The 18960-nt window shown below is 37.6% G+C and overlaps 1 protein-coding gene and 1 pseudogene across 1 annotated transcript in view; both read right to left on the bottom strand.

Moving 5' to 3' along the window:
* ARID1B (AT-rich interaction domain 1B) overlaps positions 1-18960 on the bottom strand; it is a 574571-nt gene that overhangs the window by 381708 nt on the left and 173903 nt on the right.
* On the bottom strand, positions 619-13683 carry LOC143674054 (peptidyl-prolyl cis-trans isomerase A pseudogene; annotated as a pseudogene).

The raw sequence follows: 18960 nt of genomic DNA, 5'->3' as shown, positions 1-18960 counted from the left end.
GCACTTATACCAGCTTTACCTGGGAACTTGTCCAAAATGAAAATTATTAGGCCAGGCCACAGACGAATGAAACAGAAACTCTGGAGATAAGGTCAGCAATTTGCCTTAACAAGCCCTTCAGGTTATAAGGCAAACAAAAGTTTTGAAAAAAAAACCGCCTTGTTAACAAATGAAAGGCCCATATCAGTGGCCTTAGGTCTTGACTATATCAGCCCAGCTTTGGAGCAGAGTGCATCACTATTGTAATCAGCAGTAATGATGACAGTAACCCACTGATTGGAATAAACTTAGGATCAAACCCAAGCCCCAACACATTCAGGTATTACTTGCTGTGTGACTTCTCAAGGTTATTAGAAATAAACGAAATAATAAGCATGAGGGGCATGCTAGAACAAAAGATTGCAAAGCACTGGTTAATCTTTCTGCACACTAGTGGCTCTCAAACTTTGGAATGCATCAGAATTCACTGTAGAATAAAATAAAATTCCCAGGTCCCCGAAGGGAATAGTTCTAGGGTGACAGAACATGCTTAAACAAACACTTCAGGTGTTTTTGATGCAGTTTCCACCCACCTGCCTTTTTTGGGTGGGGGGGGACAGGGAACCCTAGCTCTACACTTACCCAATGGCATCTCCCTACTCTACTTCTGGATCTCAATCTCTCTTTCACTAAAGGCTGATGTAAAGAAACCTGAAGGCATTCCTCTCTTGAAAAGGCTAGCACTTTAAGGAAAATCAATTAGTAAACTGGGGCTGGTTCTACTGCCAAGATCTCTTTCCAAGAAGGTGTGTGTGGGGGAGGGGGTGGCCACTGTCCACACTAGGATATTCTAAAAGTAATACTGTTTCAAACATCTGCAGATAATCTCCTTCAGGAATTAACTCTAAAAATTTTACTTCAAAATTTTTCTAAAAGCAAAGGAAGAACTGATGAAGGAAGAACTTTAGCATACATTCAAATTATGTTTCCTTTAATTTCCCCTGTCTTAACAAATTGAAACAAATGGAAGGCAGCTGAGAGTAGCAAAAAACAATCCAGGAAAACATAATTTCCAAATCTCTCTTGTGACACAATGTAAGTATAAAGGAAAGAGGAGTGAAGAGGAGTGAGTCCTATGAGTAAATATAATGAGCCTTTATGACACTCCATTCTCTCCTCAACTTTATCCCTCAATATCAATGAAGGAATGTGAGACGGGGCTATTAGGAGAGGGGACAAGCTCTCTAGGCCTGCAAGTTGCTGAAGAGCTGTAAGGAAGAACCACTTTCAGGCGAGTGCCAGTTCTACGCAAATCCCGGTTTAGAAAAGGCGAGGCTTTCTCCTCCATCAGTTGAGTATGATGAAACCATAACTAAGAACAAGAGCAGAAGTCACAAATCCATGTGTGTCAGGATATCGGGCTCAATTCCATAAATCCATCTCCTACTACTGGAGTTGGAGATGGAGAGAGTAAGAGCGGAGAAGAGAAAAAGTGGGAGAGAATTTTTAAAGATCATCCATTATGAGGGCTGTGTCAAAACAAAGAGAAGGATGCAGAGCCTAACAGATTTGGAACCCACTAGGCAGACGCCTAAACAGTGTCTGAGTGGGCTCTGAACCAGGTCTGGGCTACCCCATATGCAGGGCCTGTCTGTGGCTTCTAGGTTGTTCAGAGCAGGCATCTTTCTAAAATAAATTAAGTACAGAAAAAATTATTATCACTATATAATTCCTCAATGCATAGTTTTGTTTTCCTTTCATTATACTCCTTGGGGAAAAAAAAGAATTTTTAGGTATGTTAAACACTAAAATGAGCAGCTTCATCAAATTATAATCCAGTGCAATTCAATTCATAATCAGTCATAATCCAAAACATAAAAAGAATAACCACTGAAAGTTTCCATCAAAGAGCCAAAAAAGCACGAATACTAGGAGATCAGTATAAAATCTGAGTTTCTCTTGGCTTTTCTCTAGTGCTATAAAATAAATGCAAAGGCCCACACAGATATAGTTGTAACTGACTACAGGATTACCCTGATTTCTACAGCAATGTAAAACAAAAACCTACATGTCAAAAAATTCTAACATTCTCAGAATATTTTTTTTCTTCATTCTTCAGTAGGTTTTATTCCTTTTGTTTGCTTATTGATGAAGATTTCAGGAATAACAGCAACCAAAACCTACACACCAATAATACACTGACAACTAACCATTCTTTATGAACTAAGACTGTTAAGCAGCAAATTATTATCTACATTAAAAAAATTAGTGCTGACAAAATGCTTATTTGGTACAAAATTTATATTTTGACTAGTGCATTTCCTAATATAACTTATGAAGACAGCTTAACTGAACACCATAAGTACATGGAAGCTTGAGTAGGACATGAGATTTTGTTGGTTTGTCCAGAATGATGTCCCGATGAATCCTAGAGTGATTCAATCAGTGACTGGAAAAGTCCCCTTTGGGGAATGGTGAGGACAGGGAGAAATTCAACTTTCCCATGTTGAATTCTTGATATTCTTTCTCACAAGCCATGTGGACAACCAAAGCTATACGCTGAGCCCCCAGTCTTGGGGTTTGTTCATATGAAACTTAACCCCACAAAGGATAGGTCAAGTCTACTTAAAATTTAGGCCTAAATTTTAGTCACCCACAAGAGAGCCTCTTTGTTGCTCAGATGTAGCCTCTCTCTCCAGCCAACACAACAAGCAAACTCACCACCCTCCCCCTATCTACGTGGGTCATGATTTCCAGGGGTGTGGACCTTCCTGGCAATGTGGGACAGAAATCCTGCAATGAGCTGAGACTCAGCATCAAGGGATTGAGAAAAACCCTAGAATGAGTTGAGACTCAGCATCAAGGGATTGAGAAAATCTTCTTGACCAAAAGGGGGAAGAGTGAAATGAGACAAAGTGTCAGTGGCTGAGAAATTCCAAACAGAGTCGACAGGTTATCCTGGAGGTTATTCTTATGCATTAAGTAGATATCACCTTGTTATCCAAGATGTAATGGAGAGGCTGGAGGAACTGCTTGAAAATGTAGAGCTGTGTTCCAGTAGCCATGTTTCTTGAAGATGACTGAATAATGATATAGCTTTCACAATGTGACTGTGTGACTGTGAAAACCTTGTGTCTGATGCTCCTTTGATCTACCTTGTCAACAGATGAGTAGAATATATGGAATAAAAATAAATAATAGGGGGAACAAATGTTAAAATAAATTTAGTTTGAAATGCTAGTGATCAATGAAAGGGAGGGGTTAGGGGTACAGTATGTATAATTTTTTTTTCTGTTTTCGTTTTGTTTTCTGAATAGATGCAAATGTTCCAAGAAATGATCATGATGATAAATATGCAACTATGTGATGATATTGTGAATTACTGATTATATATGTAGAACGGAATGATCAAAATAGGAATGTCTGCGTTTATTTGGTGTTTTTTGGTACTTAAAAAAAAAAATGAAAAAATTATAAAAGAAAAAAAAAATTAGTGTTGGGCAGGCCACAGAGGCTCAGCAGGCAGACTTCTTGCCTGCCATGCTGGAGACCCGGGTTCACTTCCTGGTGCCTGCTCATGTTGAAAAAAAAAAATTAGTGCTGAGCTTTTAAAATATAGTTGTCTGTGGGGGTGCAAGGGTAGTTCAGTGGTAGCGCTCTGGCCTGCTATGCCAGAGACCCAGGTTCAGTTCCTGGCCCATGCAGTTGCCAAAAACAAACAAAAAAATTCAACAAATGGTGTTGCAATAATAGGATACTAACATTGAAAAAGAATGAAATGTGATCCCAGCCATAAAGCATATAAAATATAACTATTTATACAGCATATTATATATATATATGTTTGGCTACCCAAGTCAAGGATCAGAAACTAGCCCAAAAGTCCTTGCTCAGACCCAAAATTAACGTGAAATTTTTCTCCTCGGGTACTCATAAGTTCTTTAAACGTAAAAGGAAATCCCTTCCAGCAATGGTTCAAAGCCTAGTATAACTGCAAACAGGGTAAACAAGAAGAAAGCAGATTCAAAATTCAAACATAAATAAAGCTTCACTAGTGAACGCCTTTAAAACAAAGAATAGTTCTCATCAACCTGCATTCCAATAGTTTTTATTTTAAAGTTAAGTAATAGACGTCTATGTTAATATCTAGTGGTAACCAATTAATGACAAGGAACCAAAAATGTTGTTTATGCTCTTATAGTGAAATCTTATGAAAGAAATGAAATCATCACTTTATTGATTTAACACAGGTGTTCTAAGGTTAATTTTCCCCATAAAAGCTATAGAATACTAAGCAGTTTATAAATTTAGCCTTTGTCATGTAAATTATAAGAAATATGGGTTTAGAATAAACAAGTAAAAGTTTTAAAAAAAAGTTACATCAAAATACAGCACAGCCAATATGCTTAAATGTAACTTCTGAGCTCCTTTAGTGACTTATGAGGTGTAAGTTATTACAAGTTTGATTCAGAAATGTATTTCACTACATTTTAAGCCTGTAAAATGTATTCTAAGTTAAAATCATTAATTATTTAAAAGATTTTACTTATTTATCTTGCTTATAATTAATATTTTGTTTAATAAGCTGAGTGAATGGTATTTTCAATAACCTTTTATTTCATTTTTAATCTTTGAGGAAAAAGCAAAATGAGTTACCAGTTCCAAGAATAATTAATATGTCCCTTCTAAATGACCCTGTTTAATCCAGTTCAGTACAATGTATGGATGGGCATTACCTGCGTTCTCACCGGAAGACCTGGTCCTACCCCAGACCACTTACTTTGTCACCAGCAAACTCTCACTCATTCTTCAAGATCTCCTCAGAGACACTTTCACCAGCACGCTCTTCACGTGCCCCACTACACTAGAGTGGCACCTCTAAAAAACACCTCTCCCACTGGACTGTCCACCTGTCCACATCAACCCTCCAAATCAACTGTGAGGCCCTTAAGGCCTGAGAACATGACTTACTATAATCACCGGATTCCCAGCATATAAAACTGTCCTAAGGATAAAGGGGTTCAGTTAAGTGGTGTGTGTTTTGCTTTTAGGAATACAGTCTTCTGCAATTTTCCAAAAAGACCTGAGATTTAATAAAAAGAGAACGGTAGTTATACTTTGAGAAATATGCATTCATCATTGCCAATATCCTCTCCTGAAACTCAGACAACTCTTTCAGTTGGAAGAAAAAAAGCAAAGTTTGAAATTCACTTCTCATTTTACAACAGGTTTTTTTTTTTAACTTTTAAGTTTTTATTTCATAATCGCAAACTTAATTTCATAATCAGCTAGACTTGGAATGGGAGGATAATACAGAACCCAAATCTTCAGTGAGAGCACAATGATAGGACACTGAGGCAGAACAAGGGAGGCAGGATACTCTCCTGAGCTACAGAAGGAATGGTCTGTTGGTGAAGACAAAATGCAAATCAAATTTATTAGATTTGTCCACAGTCACCAATAGTGATCTTCTTGTTGGTCTGGCCATTCCTGGATCCAAAGTGCGTGTGGCTTCCACAATATTCATGCCCTATTTCACCCCGCCAAAGACCACATGCTTGTCATCCAACCACTCAGTCTTAGTAGTGCAGATGAAAAACTTGGACCGTTTGTGCTGGGTCCGGCATTGGCTATGGACAAGATGCCAGGACCCGTATGATGATGAGAACATCCAGAAGCAAACTTCTCCTGATAGATGGACTTGCCACCAGTGCCGTTAGAGCGTGTGAAGTCACCACCCTGGCACACAAACCCAGGAATAATTCTGTGAAAGCAGGAACTCCTATATCCAAATCCTTTCTTGCCAATGCTCAGAGCACAAAAATTTTCTGCTGCCTTTGGTACTTTGTCTGCAGACAGCTCGAAGGAGACACAACCCAAGGGCTCGCTGTCTGTGGCGATGTTGAAGAACATGGTGAGGTTGACCATGGATGTGGAGGAACTGAGGCAGCATCTGCACGTCCTACAAGAGGGTTTCTCAAAAGATCTGTCCTGATGTATCTTCTTTAAATAAACTGGGGTTTACTTGAACTCTTCTCTAAGGAAGGAAAGATTGTTCTGGGTACAGTAGCAACAATGCAAACAGAGAGAGGGTTCTACATGGCTATAACTGTTCCAGTCCTGAAGTGCGGCCTGAAGGGCCAGCAAAAGAGCCCAGCCATGGGGAAGGGTGCTGACAGGCAGGTGTGGTTTCCACACAGGGTGACTCCTCCAGGTGGCCTGCTTCTCGAACACAGCTCTCGACACCAACCAAGCCGCATCTGCTGGGACGTAGTGGGTGGCAGGTTCCCAGAGAAATATGTGCCACAATAGAAACTGGGATCTCTTCCAGCATCTCATGACAGTGGATCTCAAAAGGTACAGGCATTAGAAATAAGAGGAAAAGCGTTATGAGTAAAAAGCCTCAAGCAGAGAGGAAAGTGATGAGAGTTGGCTAAGAAGGAATAAAGAAGCAGGAAACAAACATGGATATATTTCATGACCAAGAAATAATGAAATAAAAGACAAGTGGGAATTTGAGGAGAAAAAAACACCCAACAACTTATGGCATTAAAGGAAGTTTTTCCTACAATACAAAAATATTAAATCTCAGGTAATGCAGTTTGAGGAAGTAGTCTAGGGTCCAGAAACATTGTAAAACGGAAGCAACTTCTTCAAATAGCTTTTTTATTAAGGTCTTAAAAATAGGTACTTTTTTAAAAGGAAGGATGATGTCAGAATACTGAGTAAATACAATGCTTGTGAGTGGATGGTACACATCACTGCTGGCCTAGCTAGTCTCTAGCCTGCAACAGGAGGAACAAACAAAGATATTACACTAACTTGCACTTCTGCTTCTCACTCCGAAAAGAAGCAATAGAAAAACAAATGTTAATAAAAACAAAAAATAATAAGTTGTAATACTTGAGGCCTCTATGTCAAAAATAAGCAAAAAAAGTATAAATGTCCAACTGCACACTTCTCTTCCTAAGAAAATCCAATTTCAATTATCTATTCCATCTATGACCACAGAAGCACAGTAGGTAAACCCTATAGCTAGTGCTTAAGGTCTTTTTAAATTTGTTGTGGCTCAAAAAAACATTGTATCTAGAATCCTCGTAAAAATAAAACATAACTGATAAGAACCATTAGGAAATAAATATTAACATGCATCAGGTGAGCTGGTACGGGGGAGAGGGATTTAAGAATTTGTTAAAAAAAAAAAAAACAAAAAAACCCAGCAAGTCTTTAAAACACACATTTTCATTTGGGAGGTTCACAGGAAGAGAAAACATGCACACAGGCATTCACACACACACACCACACAAAAGACTGAACTATACTAGTGCCAGCAAAGCACTGTCAGCAATATTGAAAAAAATTTCATACTCCAAATACCCAGCAAGTGCTTATCTTCTTCAACACTAAAACGTCCGCTTACTAAGTGCTAACAAACAAAAGGAGTTTTTGAATGACTGAAGTTTCAACAACAACAGTCAACACATTTACTGTGTTTCTCCTCTGCCAGGCACTGACCTTGATTCTGGGGAGAAATCAATGACAAAACAAAGTCCCTCTCTCATAAAGCTTATATTCTGATGAGGAGTCATGACCAATAAAAATATAAGTACATGGCCCAAAGTGATTAGTGTTATAAAGAAAACAGAAGCACAGTGTCATGGTAGTCTACAGGAAGGATAGACTAACATTTCTTGAGATGAAAAGGTCTGAGGAGGAAGGCAATGTGGGTCAAGAGTTTAGCTTTGGACATACTGGATTTAAGAAGTCTATTAAAGCTTGACTTTAGAGATGATGAATAGGAACTGGATATCCAGACGTATAATGAAGGAGAAAGGTCCAAGCTGCAGATATTTAAAGCCATGAACCTGAATGAGATCATACAGGAAAGGTGTGCAGAAACAAGAGGCTCCGCACTGAGCCCTGACCATAGGACAACAGTGGGAGGTCAGGCAGATAAAGCAACAGCAGCAACAGAGTGACCAGTAAGGCAGAAAGAGAAACCAGAAGAGAGAGGGATGTCCTAGAAATCAAGCAGGAAAGGTACTTCAAGGAGGAAGATCGCAGTATCTGTATCAAATGCTCCTGACAGGTGACAACTTCCCATCGCACTAATAGGAAGGCCATTTGTGGCCCTGAAAACAGCATTTCAGTTGAGAAGTTAAAATAAAAATCAATGGAGTAAATTTAAGGCATGACAGGCAATGGAAACTTTCAGGCAAAGCTGCCCCTTCTCAATTTTTTTTTGGCTGAAAAGGGAACAGAAAAATAGGGTGGTGATTTTTGGTCAAGAAAGGTTTTTTTTTTAAAAGGTGAGAGAAATGAGAGCATATTTGAATGCTAATGGGAAGGACAGAAGGGAAAACTGATAGTACAGAAACAGAGGGACACAGGATATAGCAAAAGCTAAGGCCGTGTTTATGTTCACACACAAGTAAGTATGTTCAAGTTCTCCTGATTGCTGGTACTTTAATGAAATAGGCACGGTATCAACAACTGGGAGTAAGGAGTAGAAAGGAAACATTTCAGGTGTTAAGACAGAGAGGTGGATGAATTAGTCCAAAGGAAATGCAGAGCTGCACTGTAGGGATTACCTGAAGGAAGCGGTCATGAATTTACAGGAATAACAGGCTTCCTCTTTCCTTCCAATCCTCTACCTCCATTCAGCTGCCAGGTACAGGCCTGGAGTGGGTGGCGAGTTGGATTTCATCAGGATTGCTCATGCAGGTTTTTAAATTGAGAGGGGTGGAGGACCCAGAAATGTATTTAAGGGTTTATAAACAAAAAATGACTGCAATGACAGATTAGGAATTTTAGCTGGGAAAGGAGAAAGGGGATGACACGAGAGGCGTGAGAAACAGGAAAAACGGGACGACTGACGACTTCACTGAGCTTAAAGAATTTATCCAGAATTTCAGATATTTTGATCAATCAAGACTTTGAAGTTTCTAACTTGCTTTACTTCTGGAACTGGTAATCCCTTGTATTTTCTAATTAGTTAATGTCTTATCTTTACATAGTATTAAAAAATAATATACATATTACAACAACTCTGAGAGCATGTTATTAAACATGTTCTAAATTATCATTTTATATGGTTACCATTGTATGAGAATAAATCCCACCCATTCAAACACTGCTCAAGATTTGAGTTGTTAATGTAACTCACCTGCATTAGTATCTTCAGTACATGTCGAGTCCACGGTTATTCCATAAAGAGTTGCAAACATCTATTTCTCAAGTCTAATATAATGGGCCTGCCTGAGCATTCACTGAGGAAACACATAACGTTTTATTATAAACTACTTCCTTTCTCTCCTTTCTCCTTTCTATTATATTTATGGCATTATACTGTTTGATTTCTTTTCTGTAGGCAGCTTATATTATGTGTAATTTTATTTCAGACAAATCAAGGAGGCAAATAACTTTTATATAAGACAAGCTTTCAAGAAGTTATCTGTCATGAGGAAGGGAAATGCAACAACACTTAATGGGTGGAGGGTAGGAATACAATTTTGGCCTACAATGTATGAGACTGACCCAACAGAAAATTGTTTCACATCTCACACTACTTCAAAAAATCCCAACATTCATGTAGATTTTAAAACAAAACAACGCAAAAAGTTAATAATTACCTGAGCCTAGAACCCAATTCTATTTACATATAAAAAAGTATTCTTAGAGGGCGGGCCACGGTGGCTCAGCAGGCAAGACGGCTTGTCTGCCATGCCAGAGGAACCGGGTTCAATTCCCGGTGCCTGCCCATGTAAAAAAAAAAAAGTATTCTTAGAATTATTTTTATTATATACTGAATTTTCCAGGAATAAAACTACCACTCATATTGAGTCAAGACAATACATTGTTTTGTTCAAAGCCATCCCAAGAGCTGTTCAGCATTTTAGAAGACACATCACTGGTGACCCTGCTTAAAACATTTAAGTTGTTAATATACCTTTTTACTATCCATCAGGTTCAAGAGATCCGACATATAATGTACACAACTACTTCACAAATTTTCTAATGTAGTCATGACTGAGAATTTTCTTTAACATAAAATATTTTATTATATATTACTCTCCATATCTCTTTCTATACATACAGTTGGTACACTATATTGACTTCTTTGAAACTTCAAAAGAATAAAGGAGGCATCTGAAAAGTTTTCTGATAAAATGTGTATGTGCTACATTATCCAGTGTCAACATACAAGGTTAATAATAGTTTCTGAAATTGGGTGAAGGGCATCAAATAAATAACCAGAACATAACAGCAAGTTCCAGTTCCGTTAGTATGACACATTAGACCCACTATATGTCCACTGACTATAATACCTAAAATATTGGCTAAAACACCTTTTGTAAAGCTTTTTAAGTAGGTCACATGAATGTTTGTGAAACCAGGAAAACACAGAACGTAAACCAAGGTTAAGGTGTGGCAAGATGGCAGCGTAGACGGTATAAAAATTAATTAACCCTCTAGAGCAGCTAGTAAATAGCCAAGGACTGTCTAGAACAATTGTTTAGAAGACACCTGTGACTGGACACACATTGTACACCAGTCTGCAAAGGGAGGAAGGGCTGAGATCATAGCACAGAACTCTAAGTAAAGTCCCCAAATTCTGGAGACTTTGCTGCCCCTACCCCACTGGCACAGAAGGGTAAGTGTGGAAACACTACCCTATGGAAATAAGAAGCCCTCTCTACTAGGAGCAAGGGAAGGCAGATGAAGCAAGCTCTAATTGCAGTTTTAATGAACAAATCTGGACTGCTGAATATAAGCTTCAAGCACAAATAAACCCAGAGAAAGGAGGGGGAAAAAAACCCTGGTAGAGAGGAGACAGGACTCACAAAGTAAAAACTAAAACAAGTCCGCCAAGCTCAGGATGCTGGAAAAGGGCTGGGCCCCAAGATAAAAGACACAGAGAGCTAGGTATCAACTCTGGCTCTTGACTGGTAAACTGTGGGGGGTGGAGACTGCCTTTGAAAAGTGATTTAATTTTATTTTTCCTTTCTACTCTTTTTCTTTATTTTTATTTTTATTTTTTAAGTATTCTAAGCAGTTCATTACAGAAAGCCTCAGGCACTTTCAATTATCAGCTCTGGCACAGGCAAAGGCAGAATTAAGGTAAGTCTGAGAGACAAAGTAGCAAGTCAAAGGAGATAATTCCCTAAAGGGCTTATCTTCCTCCAAGAAAAGGGAGGCTAGGGCACAGCTCAAGTGGTGCTCTCCTTAAGAGCACTCAGATTCCAGGGGCTGTGAACCAGAAAGAGCTTGAGCTTGTCTTCCATCTCAGCCTCTGTTTCAACCATGCCCCTGGCAGGCTGAGAATTAAAGGCCCTAAACCACTTTATGCCAGCAGGAAGCTACGGGCTGACAAGTGCCACCTGCCAGGCAGGATACAAAAAGCAGAGTCTAGAAGCACAAAAGGAAAGTCAGAAACATGCTGGGTCTCATCATCAGGAAAACTTGATACTGTTTACATTCTCCTTCTGAGAGCTCGACCTGCCTTGTCTATTAGTAAGGGTAAAAAGAGAAAAAAAATTACATCAGAATAAAGTCATGATGTGTGAACAATGTGAATGAACCCTGAGAACATTATGTTGAGTGAAATTAGCCAGAAACAAAAGGACAAAATTGTAGGGTCTCACTAATATGAACTAACAATTAATGAGTAAACTTTGAGAGTTGAAGTTGAGAACACAGATGATTAGGTTATCAGGAGATAGAAAGAGGACAGAGATGGGGCATTGAATTCTGAGGAAATATAGCATATTCAACAGGATTGATTGTAAAGATCCAGAAATAGATAACACAATACTATCTGATGGTGGCACAATATTGTTAGTATCAAAGATGAGTGTAAGTATGGTTGAGGGAGGAGGGCTAGGGGCATGTATGATACCAGAGGAAAGACAAAGAATAAAGACTAGGATGGTATCTTAGTGATGCCTAGAGTAAATAATGATGGTTACACAGGAGACTAAGTATAAGGTTGCCATATGATCCTGTAACCCTATTAGTTATATACTCAGAAGAACGGAAAGCAGGTTCACAAATGGATATTTGCATGTTTCTGGTTGCTGTATTCAAGATTTGCAATGGATGGAGGTGGCCTAAGGATTCATCAATTGATGAAAGGAAAGGTAAAATGTGGTGTGACTAAAATGAGCAGCTACAAGAAGGAATGAAGTTGTAAGACATGCAACTAGGTAAATGAACCTTGAGGACAGTATGTTGAGTGAAATAAGCTAGAAGCAAAAAGACAGACTTATAATGCCTCACCAATATGGACTAACTATAATGTGCCATCTCTGAGAGTTGAATTCAAGAGGATGGGTTATCAAGGAAAGACTTAAAAAGGTTCTTAGATTGTAAGTTCTAACAGTAGTCACATCTATTCCTGAATTGTAACTGTTATTTCTAAACTCTGAGATGCTGAGCTCTTTGTTTATAAACTGGTCATTCCTTGGAACTCTGGGTATCTGTGTGACACCTGAGACTCAGAGTTAGAGTCCTGAAGTTCTGAAAAATCAGCATTATCACATGTAGCAACTGCTAAAAAAGCTGAAAAAGAGATCAGGCTTTATTAGAGATACGAATGGAGCTGATCTAGTTAGGACTAAAGTAACCAAGACTAAAGACTATATTTTAAAACTTCAACTTCTATATGAGCCCAAAGGAAGAGATGTTTATTTGGTGTAAAATTTATATTTTTTGTAGCGTATTATCTAATTTAACTTGTATGGTCAGTTTATTTGAACACTATAATTACACGGAAACTTGAATAGGGGGTGAAATCTTGTTGGGATGTACACATCAGTGTGATGCCCTGATACATCCCACAGTAATCTGGGCAGAAAATAAAGAAGTATTTGTAAAGTTCCTTTGAGAGACTGGGGAAAAACGCAGAAATAGTAAACTTTCTCACCTGGGGAAGACCTGATATTCTTACAAGCAATAGGAACTATGAATTTAAAAGGCCAAGCCCTTGATCGTGGGGCTTGCCCTTATGAAACTTATTCCTGCAAAAAAGAAGCTAAGCCTACTTATAATTATGCCTAAGAGTCACCCCCAGAGAACCTCTTCTGCTTTTCAGATGTGGTCTCTCTCTAAGCCAATTCGGCAGGTAAACTCACTGCCTTCCCCTCTACATGGGACATGACTCCCAGGGGTATAAATCTCCCTGGCAACATGAGACATGACTCTCGGGGATGAGCCTGGACCTGGCACTGTGGAATTAAGAAAGACTTCTTGACCAAAAGGGGGAAGAGAAATGAACCAAAATAAGGTTTCAGTGGCTGAGAGATTTCAAAAAGAGCCAAGAGGTCATTTTGGAAGTCATTCTTACACAGTATATAGATATCCCCTTTCAGTTTTCAGCGTATTGGAGTAGTTAGAGGCAAATGTCTGAAACTGATGTAATGTAATCCAGTAGTTATGATTCTTGAAGATGACTGAATACAGTTTTTACACTGTGATCATGTAACTGTGAAAACCTTGCGACTTGACACTCCCTATATCTAGTATATGGACAGATGAGTAAGAAAATAAAGACAAAAATAAATAAATAATTGGGGGGGGAGGGATATGGGCTATTTTGGGTGTTCTTTTTAACTTTTACTTTTATTCTTATTGTTTTTACAATAATGAATATGTTCAAAAATCAACTGTGAAGATGAATTCACAACTATATGATGATACTGTGAATCACTGATTATATACTTCAGATGATTATATGATATGTGAATATAACCAATAAAAATTGCATTAAAAAAATAAACTAAAAACATGGAAAATAACAGAATCAGCTATAGACTTTACATTTCCATTTGGTAACGATACAGGGAATAGGGAAGAGGAAACAAAGTCTATGGCCCACCAAAAAAATTAGAGATAAAAATGGGCTTGCCTTCATTTTAAGGGTGTATAAACCCACTAAGGGGAAAAGAAAAATACCTGCCTTGAACTTGACACAAAGAGTTTGGAAGAATTTTTTTTAAATGGCTCCCTTGAGAATTAGTTACCACAGGCTAACCATCACCCGAGTCTCTAGTCAAAATTAACACTTAGTGGTGTGATCTGCAAACCTCAAGAAGGGAAGTTCAAGTGGTCCAACAGCCCATTATCACCTGAACCCACTAATCAATCTTAGCCTCACTCATAGTGGGACAAGTAAACATTATGTTTGACCTAATGCAATACAAGCACAGAATCATTTAGTAGATTCAAATTCTGCCAGTCACTAGTTGTGTTTAAAAACCACCCCACACTTAGTGTCCTAAAACCCACAGGATGAATTATGCTGGGTGAGGAAATGGCGGTCCGTGCACCATGATGCCTCTACGGCCTCTGCTGGCAATGTGAACAGTTATGGCTCCTGAATTCATCAGGAGGCTTCAACACATGTCCAGGACCTGGGATGGGATGATTCCCAGGCAGAGCTCAGCTAGGAACGTGCCCCACCCCACTCCCACCATGTGGGAGACATTTCATGCCACAACAGCTGGGTTTCCAGGGAGAATGTTCCAGGAGAAGCAGATAGAAATTACATGGCTTTTCTGACCTACACTGAGAATTTACACAGTGTCCCGTCTGCTCATTCGAGGTAGTCACAAACCCATCCAGATTCAAAGGGTCACAGCCATCCATGTATTGGCAGGAGCAGTGCCAAAATAGTGGGGACATGATTTTAAGTGACCACAACAATAATGTTTATCTTCAAGCCTTTGGAGCTAACTTACAATTTACAGAAAATAGAGAGACCAGATGAACAAGTTAAACCATGTCAAGAAAAAACCGTCAGACAAAGCCATTACACAACATAAGTGACCCAGTTTTTCAAAATATCAAAGATACAAATGTGGCTGGAGGAAGGAGAACTGTTCTAAATAAAAAGACTAAGAACCAAATCAATTTATTAACCTTATTTGAATCCTGCTTGACACAACGAACTATAATGACATTCTGAGAACACTTGAGAACATCGAAATATGGCTGGCATATTAGAGGAAAGGAATTATACTTCATTTATTATAGAGGTGAAACACCAGGTGTGTGATTTAACTTAAATATCCTGACAAAAAAGGAGGGGAGGAGAAAGGAATGAGGAAGGAAGAGAAAGTGGGGCACAGAAATACGGCAAAATATTAGTAACATTAAATCTACAAGATGGCACCTAGAGTGCTCATCATATCATTCTGTCTATCTGCATGGTAAGAATCTTTTTATAACAAAAAGCTTTAAAAACAAAATGCCAAAAGTGGCCTCAGGTGACTGGTGCCTTCAGGCAACTGGCAAAAGCAAACCCATTCCATCCCGAGGGAAAGGAACGAAAACCTAGTCCTCAAAAAACTCCTACAGATAAGGCTTCAAAAAAATAAGCGCCTCAAAGACAAAAATTATAGATACTGAGAACCAGAAGAAATAAAAGACAGCCAGAAAAAAGTCATCAGCTATTAGAATAAAAGAAACTATACATACTAACAAAAAAAAGGATAAAGGCAACCATATGGAAAAGAAGAAGTAAAACTGTCTATGTTCTCAGATGACATGAACCAACACGTAGAGAGTCCCAAAGAATCCAGGAAAACCTATTAAGACTAAAAAAAAATCAGAAGCCTCCACACTGTCAGGATGGCAATTCTCCCCAGAAAAGAATCCAAAAACCAACAAAATCTCTATGAAAATCCCAGCACATATTTTGCAGAAATTTATCAAATGATTCTGAAATATATAAATCAGTAGAATGGAACTGAAAAGCCAAAAATAAATTCTTCGATTCACAATCAATTGATTTTCTACAAAGGTTCTAAGATAATTTTAATGGGGAAAGAATAGTCTTTCCAACAAATGGTGCTGGAGCAATTGAATATTCAGATAGGAGAAATGAATTTAGGCCCTTACCTCACACCATAAACAAAAATTAATTCTTAGAGCTATATGCATGAACTGTCACTACAAAATTTCTAAGAAAAAAACATTTAAGAATATCATCATAATCTCTAGTTAGGCAGAGTTCTTAGATATCAGAAACAGGATCCATAAAAAACTTTTCATAAACTGAACTTCATCAAAATTTAAAACTTTTGCCCTTCAAAAGACACCAGTAAGAAAATGAAAAGACAAGCGACAGACCAGGAGAAAATATTTGCAAATCATATATATGATTAAGAACTTGTATCTAGAATACATTTAAATCTCTTACAATCCAATAAGAAGCAGACAGACAATCCAATTAAAACCAGGTTAAGAGTGAACAGAAATTTCTCCAAAAGATTTGTACATAGCTAACAATCACATGAAAATAGAGTGGCCATCATTAGACATTAAATAAATGCAAATCAAAATACAATGAGCTAGGATTTCACACCCATGAAGATGTTCTAATTAAAACCAGGATCGTAAACAAGTATTGTTAAGAATGTGGAGAAACTAGAAGCCACACACATTACAAGTGGCAATGTCAAATGGTATATCCATAATGGAAAATACATTAACCACTTTCTTAAAAGTAAACAAACTTCTGAAATGACTCAAAAATTCTTCTCCCAGGAATCTACTGAAGAAATATGAAAACATATGTACATACAGATATTAATAAAAATGTTCACAGCAGCACTGAAATAACCCCAAACTGGAAACAACCCAAATGATTATCAACTAGCGAATGGATAAACATGATGTGGCATATCCAAACAATGGAATATATTATTCAGCAAAAAAAAACAAAACAAAACAAACAAAAAAGGAACTAATGACACATGCTGCCACAGGTACAAACCTCCAAAACATTCTCTTGGTGAAAGAAGCCAAGTGCAAAAGGCCACATATTATATGATTCTATTTACATACTGACCAGAAAAGACAAACTTGTAAAAATAAAGCAGATCAGTGGTTACATAGGGCTGGGGCAGGAACAGGTATTAATTGCAAACAGCAAGCAAGGAATTTTTGGAGTTGATAAAAATGTTGTAGAACTGAATTATGGTAATAATTGCACAACTCTCTGAAATTACTAAAAGCCATAGAGTTGTATACAGCGTGGGTTTTATATTTATGTAAAACATACTTCAACAAAATATCTATTAAAAAAAAAGAAGGGAAAATTAAGATCTTACAATTAAGACTTACAGTAATAATGCATCAAAACTTGACAGATTTAACCAAAGCAATACTTTAGAGGAAATATTTTAGCATTTACTTATCTTCATCAAACAAAAATAGGTTCAAATAAGCTAAACATTCACTTCAGGGGAAAAAAAAAGAATACCAAAATAAACATAAAACATAATTGTATATGTCAGAGGTATTAAACTATTTCAAACTACTAAAAAAAAACTTTATGACAAAAGTTGAAAATTAGATGAAATGAATAAATTTCTAATACAAAGGCAGAGAAGAAGTTGGTAACTTCAACTTTACTACGTTTGCTAAAAAAGTGAGATCAAAAGGTAAAAATCAAGAGTGGGACAAAGTTGAGTAGTCAGAGATACATATGGCTTCACAGACACATTTACTAAGTATATAAAGAAAAGATAATTCTAAACACAAATGCTTTGATTAAATTAAAAAATGACTAGTTATCAATTCACTTTACAAAGTTCCATAATATTGGTGGTACCAAAACTTCAGAAGAGAAATTACAATCTAATCTCTTAATCCTAACTCAACATCATAGGACAGAAACCTTTGATTAGATTATCTCCATGGAGACATGGGGTGCCCAACTGTGGGTGTGAATTTTTGATTAGATAGAGATGTGACTCCAGGTGGGTCTTGATTAGTTTACTGAAGTCTTTTAAAAGAGGAAACATTTGGAAAGAGCAGAGCTGACAGAGATGTCAACACTTGGAGAATGTGTTTGGATGTCCAAACACACGGATGTTTAGACATGCTTGGAGCCCAGCAGACACTGCCATGAGATAATAAGCAGAACCTAGAGAGAGCCACAGGAAGCCAAGAGACAAAAGTCAACCCCAGAAAAGAGAAATGAGGAACCTCCACAGGAACAAAGGCTGAAAGCTATGGAGCCCAGGAGCAAGGGACCAGCAGATGCCAGCCATGTGACAACCCACCTGACAGAGGTGTTACTGACCCACTGGCCTTCCTTGACTTACATGGTATCTTTCCCTGGATGACTTAGCTTGTACATTTACATAGGTTTAGAACTGTAAACTTATAACTTATTAAATTCCCTTTATAAAAGCCATTCCAATTCTGGTATATTGCATTCTGGCAGGTTACAAACTAATACTGGAAGCAATCTGATAATGTCCACCTGAATTACAAATGCATATGCAATGTCACTTTCAGGAATTTATCTTACAGATTTACTTGCACGCTTATGAAATGACACACATAAAATTTATCATGGCAGCACTATTTCACTGGAAACAATTAAAAATATCTAAATGTCCAACAAAAGAGAACTGGTTAAATACATTATGATATAACTCCAAAACAAAGTGAAGCTACAAAAAAAAAAGAAAAAAAAAAAAACGGAATCACTCTATACATTACTTTGAGAAGATCTCCAAATTATACAGTTGGGCGGGGAGGGGGACACACAGAACAGAAAAGTATATATACAGTGTGCCACCATTTGAGTAAGGACAGGGTAAAGTTTACAACATGGTATTTTGTTTGCATAAAGAAACACGAAAGAGAAATAACTCCTAAAGTAATTATCTGGCAAGGGATGGGTTGGGTGGTGAACTTGGAAAGGGAGGCAAAATTTGGAGAGAAATTCTCTCTGTATCCTTTTCTTACACTTTTTAATTTTTGAAACATATGAATGCATTGTTTATTCAAATCTTATCAAAATATAAAGAGGTAAAATGAGGTATCTTAGTAGGTATTAGAAACCTTGAAATTACTGTTTGTAATCATTGCATTAACAAAAGGCAAAAGTATTAAACACTTGACTGATTCTACTATAGAAATCAATAGATTATGTATGCTATGTTTAAAAACAAGAGGAGAATC

This window comes from Tamandua tetradactyla, chromosome 2, assembly GCF_023851605.1.
Source record: "Tamandua tetradactyla isolate mTamTet1 chromosome 2, mTamTet1.pri, whole genome shotgun sequence".
NCBI lineage: Eukaryota > Metazoa > Chordata > Mammalia > Pilosa > Myrmecophagidae > Tamandua > Tamandua tetradactyla.
The sequence above is the reverse complement of the archived record's forward strand: the minus strand, read 5'-3'. Positions and strand labels throughout refer to the sequence as shown.